Source organism: Rhinopithecus roxellana, chromosome 18 (assembly GCF_007565055.1).
Source record: "Rhinopithecus roxellana isolate Shanxi Qingling chromosome 18, ASM756505v1, whole genome shotgun sequence".
In the NCBI taxonomy this organism is placed as follows: domain Eukaryota; kingdom Metazoa; phylum Chordata; class Mammalia; order Primates; family Cercopithecidae; genus Rhinopithecus; species Rhinopithecus roxellana.
The window spans coordinates 37,866,471-37,882,804 of NC_044566.1; the positions used below are offsets into that span (position 1 = coordinate 37,866,471).

Here is a 16,334-nt window from a genome sequence, read left to right on the forward strand (position 1 = left end):
TATTATATATGTTAATGGAGAAGGAAAACAAAGGTATCTAGAAGTTGACTATACATACAAATAAACAGGGTTAGGAAGATTTGGTTCCAGAATACAAATCAAAGAAATTACCATTTTGAAACTTAGCATGACTTCCAGATAGAATCTTGAAGGATAATGATGAAGAATAAAAAGAATAAGATTGGAACATACAAGAAAAAGGATCAATTAAGAGGAATGCAAGAAAGGATTTAAGACATTAGATAGCAAAAGTTAAATTTGATTAAAATATTTTCACATGACAAAAGTTTTAAAAATAATCTTGAGAGTTATAAGAAAAATAAATCTATTTTAGTTAGAATCAAAGAAAGTTGTCATGGCTTAGATAGGGTGAGAAGGCAGTTGGTGAAATTATCAAATTTCTCAGGGGACTTTGGCTACCAGGCTGTTCCTAACATAAATTCTGTAACGAGTTTGAAGAAGCAGTTGTCTGAAGAGGATACTAAACATATTAGGACATATAGAACAACTAGAAAGAATCGGGCATGTCAACAGGGAGCATGGCAGATTAACCTGATTTGACATTAGGTGTCTACTAAGTCTAACATAATTGGACTTACTCCACCTTTAAAGAATCTCTATAAATGCACTTGATAAATAAAATGTCAAGTAAGTAGCATCTATAGTTATATTATTCAGACACCAGTAGGAAAGAGATCACACACTGATATATAAGGATGCTGTGTATCATTAATTTTTCAGCCAAAATAAAACATTTAAAGGTTTATACAGAGTGTATGGTATCCACAAAGGACCATGCAGTAGTTTAGGACTAGTGGTAGCAAACTTCTCACCAACCCTAAACTTAAAAACTCAAGAGCAGAGAAAGTTTAATGGAAACTATATGAAGAAAAATCTGTCTTAAAAGGAACAGTGGTGTTTATTCAGTGACAAGGCCACCAAAGTGGCCCCTGAGGGAGATGTACTCTGTGGAATAAACAGTCTAACTTTCTCTGTTCCTTCCTTCTCCTTCAGTGGCTTCCCATTGGTGGAACCCAACTGGAAGTCTAAAGCAAGGGATATAATCTATATAGGCAAAAAGCATGATTAAGGTGCAGAGGAACCAAGAATACAAATGGAAGGTATCTAACCCAGTAACTCAGCCATAGCCATGTCTTCTCTAAATGCTGTTAGATACTCTTACTTTATCTCTGCATTTTCTGGATAACACTTTCAGATCTTTTCTTTTCTCCAAAATTTCTTATGCCTTATGTCCAATCTTCATTTTCAGCTGTTTACTTAATTTCTCTGAGAAAATAGGAGCAATCAAAGAGAGTTTTCCTTAGCTCCCAGTCTCACAAATACCCCCTTACCAGCATAAATCTATATGCTCTGCCTTTTTAAATCACAACTGATAATCTAAAGCCAAATTATTCCTTTGTACATTAGATTTCATGTACAGTATTAGTGTCTACTCAACCATATCACTCTAAAAACCATAAGTTTTTTTCTGCATCATAAATTTTACCTCATATTTAATCCTTTTCATGGACATGCTAAGATAGAGCTAAATTTTTAATTAAGAAAAATCCTCTACTAATTGTAGGGAGATATTCTTCATGGGTCGATTACATTTGCGCACATCTTGCAAAGAGAGGTACTAACTATTCTTGGTTTCAGATGATCTTTTCAATGATATTTGTATAGGATATTTGTATAGGAATCAGCCATAGACAATAGAATTAGTGTCTCCTGCTAAGCTAAGGAACAACTTTCTTTCATCCCAGTACAAAAAAACTCAGGTGAGTGTCAGGGTATTTATTCCACAGAGTACATCTCCCTCAGGGGCCTCTTTGGTGGCCTCATCATTTAAACGAAAGCCATTGCTCCTCTTAAGAGAGTATTTTCTTCATTATAGTTTCATTGACCTTTTTCTATCCTTGGCTTTTCAGGCTAAGGGTAGATAAAAAGTTTCCTAAACTGAGGCATATTCTTCTGTAACTCACCCCACTGCATATGGAAGTTGGGGTTCACAGAAAAGACATTAAAATGCTAAAACTCTGGCTACTTCTGGCTAGTGCTGTAAATAATAAACTTTCATCTCTGACCCAGTTGTCTTGAGTTTTCTACCACCATTCATGAAACCACAGTAAACTAAATTGTTAGATTAAAAAGCAAGCCAAATTGTTAGATTATAATGAAAATAGACCCTTTACTGACATCAATCCCATTTTCCTACTACACAATTCTTTACAGCAAGACTCCTGGAAAATATTGCCTATATTTGTTATCTCAAATTGCACTTCTCCCATTCTATTCTGATTGTCACTCATCTGCTTCTGTTAAAGTTTGATTGTAAATGTGCTTAACTCAATAGTTAATTCATAGGTCTCATTTTACATTATCTATAACCAATATTGGACGCTTTTGATCACCTTTTCCTTCAGTTGGAAGCTCTTTCTTTGCTCAGTTTCTAAAACAATACCATGATGATTTTTGTTCTCCCACACTGGATGTTTCTTCTCAGTATCTTTTGCAGATTTCTCCTCATCTTTGCAGTCTGCTGAGAATCCAGCCCTTAAGATTAAAAAGGTTGGCACTGAAACATTTCCCATTGCTTTCTACTTACACTCCTTTGACTATTTCTCTTAGTAATATGACTTTAATTATCTATAGACACTGACAGTAGCACATTTACATGTACATCCCAGAAATTTCTCTTTTAACTTCACACTCATATCCAACTGCTTGAAACATTCACTTGAAAGTAAAATTGTCATAGCAAACTTAACGTATCAAAAATGAAACTACTTTTTTTCTCCTCTAAGCCTATCCCTTTCACAACCTTTAATTCTGTATAATGTCAACCACATCTTTAGGTTGTGCAAGCCAAGAACATTAAAATTTTCCTTCACTTCTCTCTTCTTCTCACATCACAAATCTAATCTTTCACAAATCCCTTTGTCTCTCCTTCAGGGCAGTTTAGACCTTATAACTGCTTATTGCCTCTACTACTATACCTGATGTAAACCTCCATAATCTCTCATAGGGATCACTGCAATAGCTTTCTAACAGACCTTAATGCTTCTCCTCCTCTCACTAACATTTATCCTCATCACAGTAGTCAGATAAAGCCTCCTTTTCTATAAAATAAAGATCCATTGGCCAGGCACAGTGGCTCACGCCTGTAATCCAGGCACTTTGGGAGGCTGAGACGAGCAGATCACGAGGTCAGGAGTTCGAGATCAGCCTGGCCAACATCGTGAAAGCCCATATCTACCAAAAAATACAAAAAAAAAAAAAAAAATTAACTGGGTGTAGTGGCGCACACCTGTAGTCCTAGCTACTCGGGAGGCTGAGGCAGGAGAATCGCTGAACCCGGAAGGCAGAGGTTACAGTGACCTGAGATTGCACCACTGCACTTCACACTGGGTGACAGAGCAAGACTCCATGTCAAAAAAAAGAAAGAAAGAAAGAAAAAAGAATAAATAAATAATAAAGATTTATTGCTTCTGTGATAAAAGACCGCTATTGGCCTGCCAACTCAGAAAAAAATCAAGTTACAGTTACCTAGATAACTGTTTACCTCCTATTTTATCTCATATCCTCTCTAACTCACTTTGCTCAATCCACATTGGCCCCTTTGATATCCCAAAAACTTTGTAGGTACATTCCATCCTCAAGACCTTTAAACTTCCTCCAGATATCTACAAAGATTATTCCCCCATCTCTTCGGACTTGGCTCAAATGTCACCTTCTTCCTTGAACTTGCAATTCCCTGCCCCATGGTATGGCTTACATGCCTCTGTTTTCTCCCTTAGCTATTATTTCATATAATTTCCATTTTTACTTAAATTAGCAGCTATATCATAGGTTCTTTGTGGAAATATTTAGTCTTTTTTTAAGACTTCAATAATCTTGGCAGTTAGAATAATCCCTTATAAAAAATTATCAAAAAAATCTCAGAATTATTTTCTTATCCTCATTACCTGTCTAAATGTGTTACTTCTATATACTGTTTTCTTGTTTTTGCAAAATCTGAGTTTGTTAAAACAATAATACAAGTATCCATTGACGAGGAGGGGGAGTGTAGGAGTGTAGACAGAAATGTCTCTCAGAAAAGGAAAAAGAGAAAGATGTCTGATTTACAAATGGGAAGAACTCTGAAAGTTGTAATTATGGGTTGAATTGTGTACCCTAGAGCAACATATTGAAGTTATAACCACCAGTATCTGTAAATGTGACCTAATTTGGAAATAGAGTCTTTGCAGTGTAATCATATTAAGAAAAGGTCATTAGAGTGAGCCCTAATCCAATATCAGCCCAATTCACCATCCATGATTTTTGTCTTTAGAAGAAGAGGGGAGGAGAAGAGGCATAAGTAAAGAAGACTGTGTGAAAATGGAGACAAGATTGGAACGATGTGTCTACAAGTCAAGGAACAGAAGGGATTGGCAACCATCACCAGATGGTAAGAGAGGGATGGGACAGATTCTGAACATTCAGAAAGAACCAAACATTCTGACACCATGGTTTCAGACTTCTAGACTCCAGAACTCTGAGAAAATAAATTTCTGTTGTTCTAAGTCACCCTACATATGGTATTTTGTTATGGCAGGCCTAGGAATCTAATAGAGTTGTCATGTCCAAAAAGAAATTCACTATGTGTCATTATACATGGTAGATACCAAGAGAACAAAGGGAGTAGATGCCTAATCAAGTAAGTTATATTCTAGATACTAACCACCAAGTCTCACTAGCAACAATCTGGTTACTTAGTACGGCATGTGAGCAGCAGGGCTACTTTACCTGCTTGTATCCTAAAAGTGAGATGGTAAGTTTCCTGATGAAACTTCAGTGAACAAATGATTGACTGATGGACCTCCTAGAGTTTGACTCTAACTATAACCTTACTGCTTTGAAAACCTACAGAGTAGAGAGAGAATTTAAAAATCCCTTTGTAATGGTGCAAATTATTTTCTTTTTTTTTTTAACTTTATTTCAGTTTTGGGAGTACATGTGAAGGTTTGTTATATAGGTAAACTCATGTAACTTGGGGTTGTTATACAGATTATTTTATCACCCAGGTATTAAGGCTACTATCCAATTTTTATCTTTTCTGCTTCTCTCCCTCTTCCTACCCTCCACCCACAAGTAGTCCCCAGTGTCTGTTGTTTTCTTCTTTATGTTCCTGAGCTCCCATCAGTTAGCTTCCACTTGTATGTGAGAACATGTGGTATTTGTTTGACTGTTCCTGTAATAGTTTGCTGAACATGGATAGCCTCCAGCTCCATCCATGTTCCCACAAAAGACATAATCACATTCGTTTTTATGGCTGCATAGTATTCTGTATTGAATATGTACCACATTTTCTTTATCCAATCTGTCATTGATGTACATTTAGGTTGATTCCATGTCTTTACTATTGTGAGTAGTGCTGCAACGAATCTTTGCATCCCATGTGTCTTTACGGTAGAATGATTTCAATCACTCTGGATATATACCTAGTAATGGTATTGCTGGGTTGAATGATATTTCTGACCTTAGGTCTTTGAGGAATCGCCACACTGTCTTCCACAATGTTTTAACTATTTTACACTCCCATCAACAGTGTATAAGTATTCCCTTTTCTCCGCAACATCACCAGCACCTGTTATTTTTTGACTTTTTAATAATAGCCATTCTGACTGGTGTGAAGTGGGTATCTTTCAATTTGCATTTCTCTAATGATCAGTGATACTGAGTTTTTTTTTTTTTTTTTTTTTTTTTTTTTTTTTTTTTTTTTTTTATGCTCGTTGGCTGTATGGATGTCTTATTTTGAAAGGTGTCTGTTCATGTCCTTTGCTCACTTTTTAATGAGGTTGTTTGTTTTTATCTTATAAATTTGTTTAACTTCCTTTTAGGTGCTGGATATTAGACCTTTGTTCACAACCTTGAAGTTGAATACTTGGATTTATATTTTATTTAAGTATTACTTATAAATACTTAACACACTATATAAGTAATGCTTATAAGTATTGCTTTTAAAATATGCCATGCCACATGCCCTTGATACTGACATTGAGATGCATACCTGATGCAAATGTAAAATTATCCAGATATTTGGAAGAAAATGTAATGCTGATTTTTCCCTCAATTATCTGGACATTACAAGCAAAAGTTTTATCTATGTTGCTTAGGTTTTTGCTTAAGTAATTTTTAAATTTTACTGCTGTTGAAACAGCATTGACTTTAGGTATCAAATTCATATACTTAAGACTTCATTAGTTACTTTATTATCTTAATAAAAGATAATAAATAACCTTTAATAACCTGGAATTTTTTGGGTTTCAGTTACCTCTTTAAAAATGTGAATAATAGTACCTAACTTATTAGAAATGTCTAGGCCAATAATTTAAAAGTCACCTTGATACATTAGAAGTCTTTTTATAGTCTTGTCAAAAACAAGAGTTTTCAATCCAATGAATCTTCAAGTTAGCATATTATCTTTCAAGATATTTTGTGAAATATTTTCATTACTCAGGAGTTCAAAGATTTATTAAAGTATCTCAAATCACTAATTGCTACGTATGTAGTAATTTTTCTTATTAAGCACCTCTAATAATAATAATGGCCAAGATTACTCATTTATATAAAATTGCATCCACGTCATTACTTTTTGTTCTTTGTTTAAAGGATTCTATGGAGTCTCATCTAGAAAATTTGAAAGTAATATGTGGTTGAAAGCAAATAGATTAAATTCAATTTGTGTAGAGTGACTACCAAACCAGTGAAACTTGACTATAAATGATGAAGTCTATTAACTTCTTCAGAAAAAAAAACACCTTTTTTTTTTTCCCCTTTTAAATAGCAGTGATTAGGTCACCTTTAAAGCACAGGACAATGGAGAAGCAAAAAGAAAAATGTTAACATCGTCTGGGGCACTTCCCAGGGGAGAATGTGCCCTGGCTTAGTAACAACTCCTTAGGTCTACACCAATAACGATGTGGTTAGAATTTTTTACTGACTTAGGCTGAATGCCACAAAAGCAGATCCTGAGACAGGGACTCATGTACAAGTGATATATTACAAGAATCTGGTAAAAGAGTATGAAAATCCTGTTAAGGATAAGAGAGAAGTTAGGATAGAATGAAATGACAAGATGAGTCTGGTTTCAGTATGACTTTAGCTGCAGAAATTTATGCTTTAGAGTTGTCTTCCACTGAGTAAAGGGAGCTGACTTTCACATTCTCAGGGACAAAAACAACTAGAAACTTACTAGCTCTCTGCATTTGTGGGCATGGGACAGACACTCTAAAGGTTCATAAGCAATCCTCCACAGTGAGCCATAGGAATGCACTGTTGGAAGCAAATGCCCTCCAAAGTTAGAGGAGGGGGCACAAATAAACAGAAAATGGGATCTGGGAGTGTCTGGGTAAAGCATGACAATGCCTTTACCTCTCTCTCTTTTTTTTTTTTTTGAGACAGAGTCTAGCTCTGTCACCAGGCTAGAGTGCAGTGGCACAATCTCGGCTCATTGCAACCTCATTGGCTTACTGTAAGGCAGTGTGAGAATCACCCAAACTAAGCCCATTCACCAAGTGTGGCCTGAGAGCTGGGAGGGATTTGACTGGACTCCCTCCTGCCTAAGAGTTCCCAGAGCTCCTTCCTGACTGATCTGGATGTTTTAATTGTTCCCTGTATGTCCCCAGCACTCAGCATGATTCATAGCATATAGTAGGATATTAATAAAAATGTGTTGATTACACACAAAAAAATAATAAAAATAAAACTATTTCAAAATTATTTAAATACTAAGATATACTTTGCTCTTTTGCTAAGAGTTATACTCCTAATAGTTATAAGAAAACAAAAGCCTATATATTTGCTGTGCCCATAAACTTTCCTTTCCTGTCTCATTCAAAACATTCACTTTCCTTTGAGATCTTACTTCTATAGCCCTAATTACTGAAAATGTTAAAGCATTTTAACCTAATTTTGCTTTCTTATTAAAATGTATCACACTGGTTCATATCTAACTTTTATTTCCCTGCCATTTTCAGGATAAGTTCTAATTCTGCAATTTCACATCAGCAAAAGTAAATGGAATAAAAGAAATGCATTGCATGTTTTGTTCCTAATAAATAATGACATATATTCAAACATATTCAGTTAAATGTAGTAACTAAAATTATGTGAAAAGATGTGAAATTTGCTGAATATTTTTACAGATGACAAATTTTAGGTAACTCATTTTGCTTCCTAATAAATGGAAATTAAAAGTAAAGTGATTTTTTTCAGTTATTTTCCACATATATTATTTATTTTTATATCATTTTTTAAATGATCTAAGCATGACAAAAGCAAAAACTGAATATGAACATTAAAATTAAGCAAATCAATTTCCTATTAAGTCAGGTGCTACCTTTCAGTTGCAGATTTTTGACACTATTCACTTTGTCTCACCTCAGCCAGATGTTCATAATATCTACATTGTCACAATTTGTCACTCTGGAATTATTCTTGCTTCCACAGGTGTCATATAAAAGTCTTGACTCTTTCAATTTTGTGCTGTTGCTTCACATGAGCTTGCATGGTTATTTTGCTTTAATACTTGACCTTGTATTATATATCTTTTTCTTTATATATCTTTGACATTTCAGTTGGACTTTGGAAAGAAGTGAGTCTGGCAATGCTCTTTTTTGTAAGTCATGTCTTTGACATTGTTCTGCCTACCGACCTACTGCTTATGTAGACTTTTCTCTGGTTCTACTCTGTTATTTTCTTACAATGTTAGAACTAACAGCCTTATTATGGCTTTTAACTTTTCACCCTGTAGTTGGTTTTATCCTTGATTGTCACTTTCCAGTAATTTTTTGGACTCACACTGATACTACGTTTAATTTTACTGAATTATCAGGTTTATATGAACTCTCTCGATTCCAGGTCTTTATTTTACATTTGCAACATGGAGTGATTCAAAACATCAACAATTATTAATTATCTGTTGAATTTACTGCTGATCATGATGGAATGACATGAACTACTAGATGTACCTTCCCATTTTAAGCATGAGAAAACACAAGAAAAAAATACATTATGTTCTTTTATTAAAAATCGTTAGCATTGATCCTTAACAAGAGAAATTCCTAGTGTTATTCCATGTTACTTCCTAGAGGGAATCCAACAGAGTCCAGAAGGCTCCCTGAGTTGGGACAGAGTTCAGAATTCAGGGAAGCTAAGTCAGTTAGAATTTACAGAACAGACTAGAGAAGTAAAAAAAAGCATCACTATGCGACAAGAATTTAAAAGACAGAGAGGTCCAGAGATCTGCACACGACTCATTTGTTACTTAAATTGAGTCCTGATTAGTACCTGTAAAGAGGAAATCACTTGAAGCCAAGGAAACAACCACTGGAAATGAAACATCAGAATAAGTATTAGGGAAAAAAAAAAAAAAAAAAAAGATGTCTTAGAGTGTTTTCTGCTGCTGTAACAACATACCACATACTGGGTTGTTTATAGAAAAATAGATTTATTTGGCTCATCGTTCTCCAGGCTGGAAAACCTAAGATCAAATGGCCTTCTTGTTGCATCACAACATGACAGAAGTGCAAGTGAGCATGGGAAACAGAGACAGAAATGAGGCCAAAAGTATCCTTTTATCAGGAGTCCTCTTTCCTTACAAAGGCATTAATACGTTCATTAGGACAGACTTCTCATGACCTAATCACCTCCTAAAGGTCCCACCTCCCAACACTGTTACAATGGCAATTAAATGTGAACATGAGTTTTGGAGGGGACGTTCAAATCATAGCAGAAGGTGAAACATATTTCATGTTCCCACCAGCCAGAGTGAAAGAAAACTCAAAATACATCGGGCATCAGGTAGAATATTCAGAAGGACTTTTCCTCTGTATAAAGTAAAATTTAACAGTAAAGACTGTTCTGGTCTTGCCTAGCAATAACTAGAGGCAAGATAAAAAAGGATAAAATGGATTCCACATAACTGCTTCCTGAAATAAAGCTCAAGTATACTTGAGAGAATACAAAAAAATCCAGCTACAAACAAGGTAAAATTCACCTATTTAGCATCCCCCCAAATTTATTATGAATACAAAGAAGAAGAAAATACAATCTGTAATGATAATACAAACATGTCAATAGAAACAAACCCAGAAATGACAAAAAAAAAAAAAAAAAAAATAGTTTTAGTGAACAGGGACAACAAAAGAGTTAATTTAAAACTATATTCTATGTGTTCAGAAAAGTTAGATATAATCATTTATACATTGAGAAGAAAAAATTCAAACTTAAGTTTTGATGATGTCTCTAAGTAGATAAAAGACATCAAACTTGTTAAGATAAAAAAACAATTTATGACAGGAAATACACATTTAATAGGATTAATACACATCAAAGGAAATTAAATACTGCAAAAATGAAGATTAATGAGCTTGAAGACACAATAGAAACTGCCCAAGAAAGGAGAGAAAAGACTGAAAATAAGAGCAAAGCATCAGTGAACTGTGGTCCAATTTCAAGTGCACTATTTTATTAAAATTATCATCACTGAAATAGGAAAGGGGACAAAATATTGGAAGAATAAATATGTTTTCAAATGTGGTAAAAACAAAAATCTTTGTATCTAAGAACTTAACAATTGCAAATGAAAATAAATAGAGAAGGCTATACCAATGTCCATTATAATTCAATTAAAAAAAAAAAAAAGTAAAAAAGAGAAAGCTTTAAAAGCAGCCAGAGAGTGAAACTACATCTCTACTAAAAATACAAAAATTAGCCAGGCGTAGAGGCAGGCGACTGTAATCCCAGCTACTTGGGAGACTGAGTTAGGAGAATCCCTTGAACCTGGGAGGCAGAGGCTGCAGTGAGCTGAGATTGTGCCACTGCACTACAGCCTGGACAACAAGAGGGAAAATCTGTCTCAGAAAACAAAACAAACAAACAAACAAAAAAGCAGCCAGATAAATTAAGTTACATTACCTATAATGGAAAAAGATTATCCACTACAGCAGACTTGTAATGAAAATACTGTGAGCAGGAAACGGAAACAACACAATTAAAGTCCTGAAATGGGGGTAGAGTGTGAGGTTAATGTAAAATTCCATTTCTAGCAAAAATATATCTCCAATATAAGGTTTAGAAAAAGGTAAAAATGTGGGTAAATCAAGATACTTTTGTTATTATTTTTTATGTAACTTTCAATGATAATTGACTAAAGTAAACATAATTACAATGTACTGTGAGATTATTTATTACATAGGTATAAATAAAACAGCAGTGCATAGAACAGGCAAGAGAAAATGGACATGTTTGATTCTGGGGTAAAGTTGTACAGTATTCCAAAATGGACTATATGTTAAGTGTTAGGAGATTTCTTGTATAAGTGAAAACTATATTTTATATACTTAATAAAAACAGGACAGACTTGAATCATATGTAAATAATGCACTAAGATAAGGAGAAAAAAGTGGTTCAAATAGATGGAATAAATATAAAACGAATACTTAACAACGATAAATTCACCACAGACTTATCAATAATAAAATTAAATTTAAAATTTCTAATCTTTTCTGTAAGAGTCGGAGTTTGTTACACTGGATTAAAACATAAATATCCAATTATACGGTGGCCACAAAAAACACTTTGAATATAAAACCACAAATAGTTTAACAGTGATAGAATGGCAAAAGATATAATAATTCTAAACCAGTAACAGCTGAGTGGTCAAAGAATATCTGATTTTAAACGGTTTCAGAAATAATATTTTCAGGGATAAAGTCATTGTATTGTAATAAAGGGGTTAAAGCAACTCAAAGATAGCAGAAGACAGGGAATGATAAAAAGATGAACAAAGGAAAAAATAGACTTGAAAACAAATTTTATATAAAACAATTAAATACAAAAATGGGATTTTTGACAAGATTAGTAAAATCTTTACACTTCTAGTCAGACTAGTAAAAAAAAATGAAAAATACATATTATATTGAGACAGCCAGGTGGGAGCACGTCCTCAGAGAATCTCCAAGCAGCCTGCACAGTGGGAATGTGCACTGGGGTGGAAACACAGAAGTTCGTGCCCTTTGCAGTAGTGACGAGCCGGCCCCACCTTTTCCTGTGCGGAACCTGGGATTCTCACAGCTAGGCAGGAAGCACTCCAGCAGGGACTCTGGCCTAGTTGAGAGTCTTACTCATCATTAAAATTGTCTGCAAGCCTGAATTTCTGGGGCCATGGGATGGACAAGGACCCTGTCCTTAGCCGAACTAAGGAAAATCCTGCAACAGTTTTGGCCTGCAACGTCGGGGCTCGAGAAGTAGTGAGTGAAGTGGGGACTCACAACCCCTAACTGTGGGTTCTAAGCCTTTCCATCTTCGGACTTCTGAGGTTAGAGGAAACATGCCTTCAACTCCTGTCGCTCCTAGGAGTTGGGAGAAAGGCCCTTAATGGGGACCGACCAACCAGCAGCAGCTCCCAGTCCTTACCTGCTCCATGCTGGGGCTGGGACACGTGGCTCAAGGGTCCCTGGCACAGCCAGCTTGCTGTCTCTGCCTTCGCCTTCCCAAGCCAAGGGGTTCTACTCCATTGGACAGTAATTGAACTAATCTCCATCTTGGACGAATCAGTGGCATAGGAGTAAGAGGTTCTTCCCCAGGTATTTTTAAACTTTCTTTTCTCTCCACCCCGTGGGCAGTTAACTTTTACAAGTTTCATTTTCTTTTAGAAGATGTTGTACTAGACTAGCGACCGCCAACAACTATCACTGTATTCTCTGGAAAGTTTTGTTTATGAAATCAAGCCTCCATCTTGTATTACATCCTGAGGGCATGACTTGTAACTCCCTTGCAGGGCTTCCTTTAGCAATCCTGCCTTAGGGAATAAGATTCTTTCTGGTTTGATATATGTAGTTTGTCTTAGCCCTGTCTCTTAAAGGGCCCCACCCAGTGACTGGGTTTTCTTCTGTCTGTGTGTGTACTGTGCCTGAAGTCAGTCAAAAGAGCTCTAATTAATTTGGTCTAAAGAAAGACAAGCGCTTGGATCTTTTTAAAGGGAAGTTGAAAGCTGTGGTACCTTCCACTTGAAGTGACTGTAATGTTTGAGAAATAAAAACAGTCTTAAAGATTATTGGTAAAATGCAGGTGTCATTAAAATGTAAATGGATGAACTAAACTATGCAAGTCAGATGCAAGGTTTGCTAAGTGTTTAGAGGTTGCAAACTGCTTTTTGGGTTTTGAAAAGTATTTGATTTGCTGACTTCACAACTGTTAAGGCCCAGGGACATATGGAACTAACCACGCCCTTAATTAAGAAGGCTGCAGCTAGCACAGAATTAAATAGAGTAACATATTTACATGCAAGATGTGTAAGAACAGTAAAATGTGTGTTTTTGTTTTTGTTGTAAAAGGTTATAAGAAAGTTTGGAAATGTAAACTTTTGCCTAGGGTTAAAGGATTGTTTTAAATTAGATAGGAAAAGGCTGAAGGTTCAAAGAAGTGGTGGAAGAATTGTGGAAATTAATCTTGCAGACAAGGGTCTCTATATGAACGTTATTAGCTAAATTTAAAACGATATTATATGGTTTTTCTATCAATTGACGATTGAAATAAACACACAACAAGGTATTCTTAGAACACTAATCTGTTCTTTGGCAACATTTATAAAGGGTTATAAAAGGTTTTTGCTTCTTTAAAATTTCTGAGTCATCAGTTTGGCAAAATCAATAATTTATGGTAACCCGGAATTCAGTTTCATAACATCAAATGCTTTAAACATATTTTAAAGTCTTCCCCAAATCAAACTTCAGTTACAAAATTGTCTTTTCTGACACTTGGCTTTCTGGATACTTCCAAGGGTCCCTGGAATGTCCAGAAAGAAAGATAAAAAAGATTATCTGATATGTTTAAGTACATAGGATTGCCAGAATTATGTTCAATCTTCTTTAGGTTCTGTTTTTGTGAATAATGCTAATATTTTTTCCAAAATTGTAAGGGATTTCTAAAATTCTAATTCCTGAGTATATGTTATCAATCGCAATTAAGATTGTTTTGTTAAGTTATTGTAAACCACGGAGATAACCAAACTTCTTTGTCAATTGTGTTTCTCACTTTACCCTGAACATTTTGCTATTCACAGACAATTGTCTTGATTTATGCTTTGCAAAAGGTGGCTTATAATAAGCTATAGAACTCTGACAGGTATGTCAAATATAATTTCTAATGTATTTAGAATGTATCAGGTTTCTGATAACTTTGGAGCATGTAACATTGGAATAAAGCAAAATATACAGGACTTGTGAAGAGATGAAATGTTCACAAATATCAAGCTAAACAAGAGTTAACTAAGTGGAATGAACAAAAACCCTGTCTTTAGCTGGACTAAGGAAAGTCTTGCAACAATATGAATTATCAGAATCAGAAATGAGATAGAATACATTACTACACGTACTACAGATATTAAACTCATAATCAGAAACATTATAACAATGAATTAAACAAATTTGTTAAAATGAATATATTTTTTAAATGTGCAAACTGCTTATACTTACTCACTGTGAAATAGATAACCTAAATAGATCCACTAAAGAACATGAATTTTGTAACTACAAAAAATTATAAAACAAAACATCAGGTCGAGATGCCATCAGTCACGAAGTATGGCAAACATTTAAGGAAGATTAACACTGGTTTCATACAAATGCTTAAAAAAAAAGTTTTAAAGGAGAAAGCAGTTTCTGTTTTATTCCGTGAGGCCAGGATTACTCTAACACCAAAATCCAAAAAAATATAGTGGTGAACAGACTTTAAGGTGGTTCTCATGATTTTCATTTTCTCCCTTTGGGTGTGGAAAGGACCAGTGACTTGGTTCTTATCAAAGAATAAGACAAAGGTAACGTGTCTAACAACTACAAGAAAATGAATTTTGCCAGCAACCTGAATGACCTCAGAAGTGAACCCTTGTCCATTTAAGCCTTCAAATAAAAGATCAACAATGGTTGACAATTATAGATTGCAGAAGATGCAGCTAAGCCATGTTCACTTCTGACTTATGGAAATTGTGAGGTAATACATGCATGTTGTTTTAAGTTGCTGCATTTCTGGTAACTTTTTAGGCGTATAAAAAAAACTAGTACCAAAACATTATAAGAAAATAAAACTGTATACCAATATCCTTCATCCTAACTCTAAAACAAGCAATTTACTGCAGCAGTTTATTATGGAAGCCTTACAAAACTTGTTTTTGCCACAGACTGAGTGACATATACAACAGGAATTTATTTTCTCACAGTTCTGAAAATTAGAAGTCTGAGGTCAAGGTGTTGGCAGGGTCTTTGTCTCTTTGAAGACATGTCTCTTTGGTTTGTAAAAGGCCATTTTCTCCCTAGGTCTTCACGTAGTCTTTCTTCTTTGCATATCAGTGTTTTAATCTCTTCATATAAAAACACCAGTCATATTGGATTAAGGCCCAATCTCAGTGATCTTACTTAACTTTATTTACCTGTTTAGAGACTTTATTTTCAAATACAATTACATTCTCGAGGTTAAGATGTCAACATATAACATTTAGGGGTGGAAGGGCTCATTTCAGCCCATAACAGGCACAAACTCTCATAACAAGATTTTAACAAATCAAATTGAACAAGATATAAAATAGTAATTTCTCCTAACCAAGTAGGATTTGTCCTATGTATTTAAGATTGGCTCAACAATTAGAAATTAATGATATTCTTCATATATAAAAATACAAATAAAAACCATGTGATTATCTTAAGAGATTAAAAAATACATTTGTCTAAAATATAACATCCTGTCTTGATAAAAACTCCCAGCAAAATAAGAATAGAAAAGATCTTCCTCAAAATGATAAAGTACATCTCAAAAAATCTACAGGTAGCAGTCATATGTAATGGTGAGAATTTGAATGCCTTGCTGCTAAATTAAAAATGAGGCAGGGACATCTGGTCTCAACACTTATAGTAAACACTTGTAGTAAGCACAACACTGAAGGTTCTGATGAGTGCAATAAAGCAACAGATAGAACGTCCACTTTGAAAATGAGAAATAAGTGTCTTTATTTGAGGGTGACATAATTGTCTACCAGTTAGTTATATTTCTATATACTAGAAATAGACAATTTGAAACTGAAATTTTAAAAAATCAATACAATTTATAATAAATAAATAAATGAGGGACACGTTTTATAAATGATAGATACACCAGACCTGTAAACTGAAAACTACAAAACATTGTCAAGATAAACTGAAGAAGGCATAAATAACAGAATGGTATACAATATTTACAAATTAGAAGGCTCAATGTTGTTAATAGGCCAATTATCTCCAGCTGTTCTGTATACTGAA

General features: G+C 34.6%; 1 long non-coding RNA gene across 1 annotated transcript in view; it reads left to right on the plus strand.

Annotated features, from left to right (window-relative positions):
* Positions 1-16,334, plus strand: part of LOC115894593 — a 140,728-nt gene that overhangs the window by 8,565 nt on the left and 115,829 nt on the right. The window contains exon 2 of the long non-coding RNA XR_004054722.1: positions 4,334-4,450. This is a non-coding gene — a long non-coding RNA (uncharacterized LOC115894593). The remainder of the gene's footprint in view (positions 1-4,333; positions 4,451-16,334) is intronic.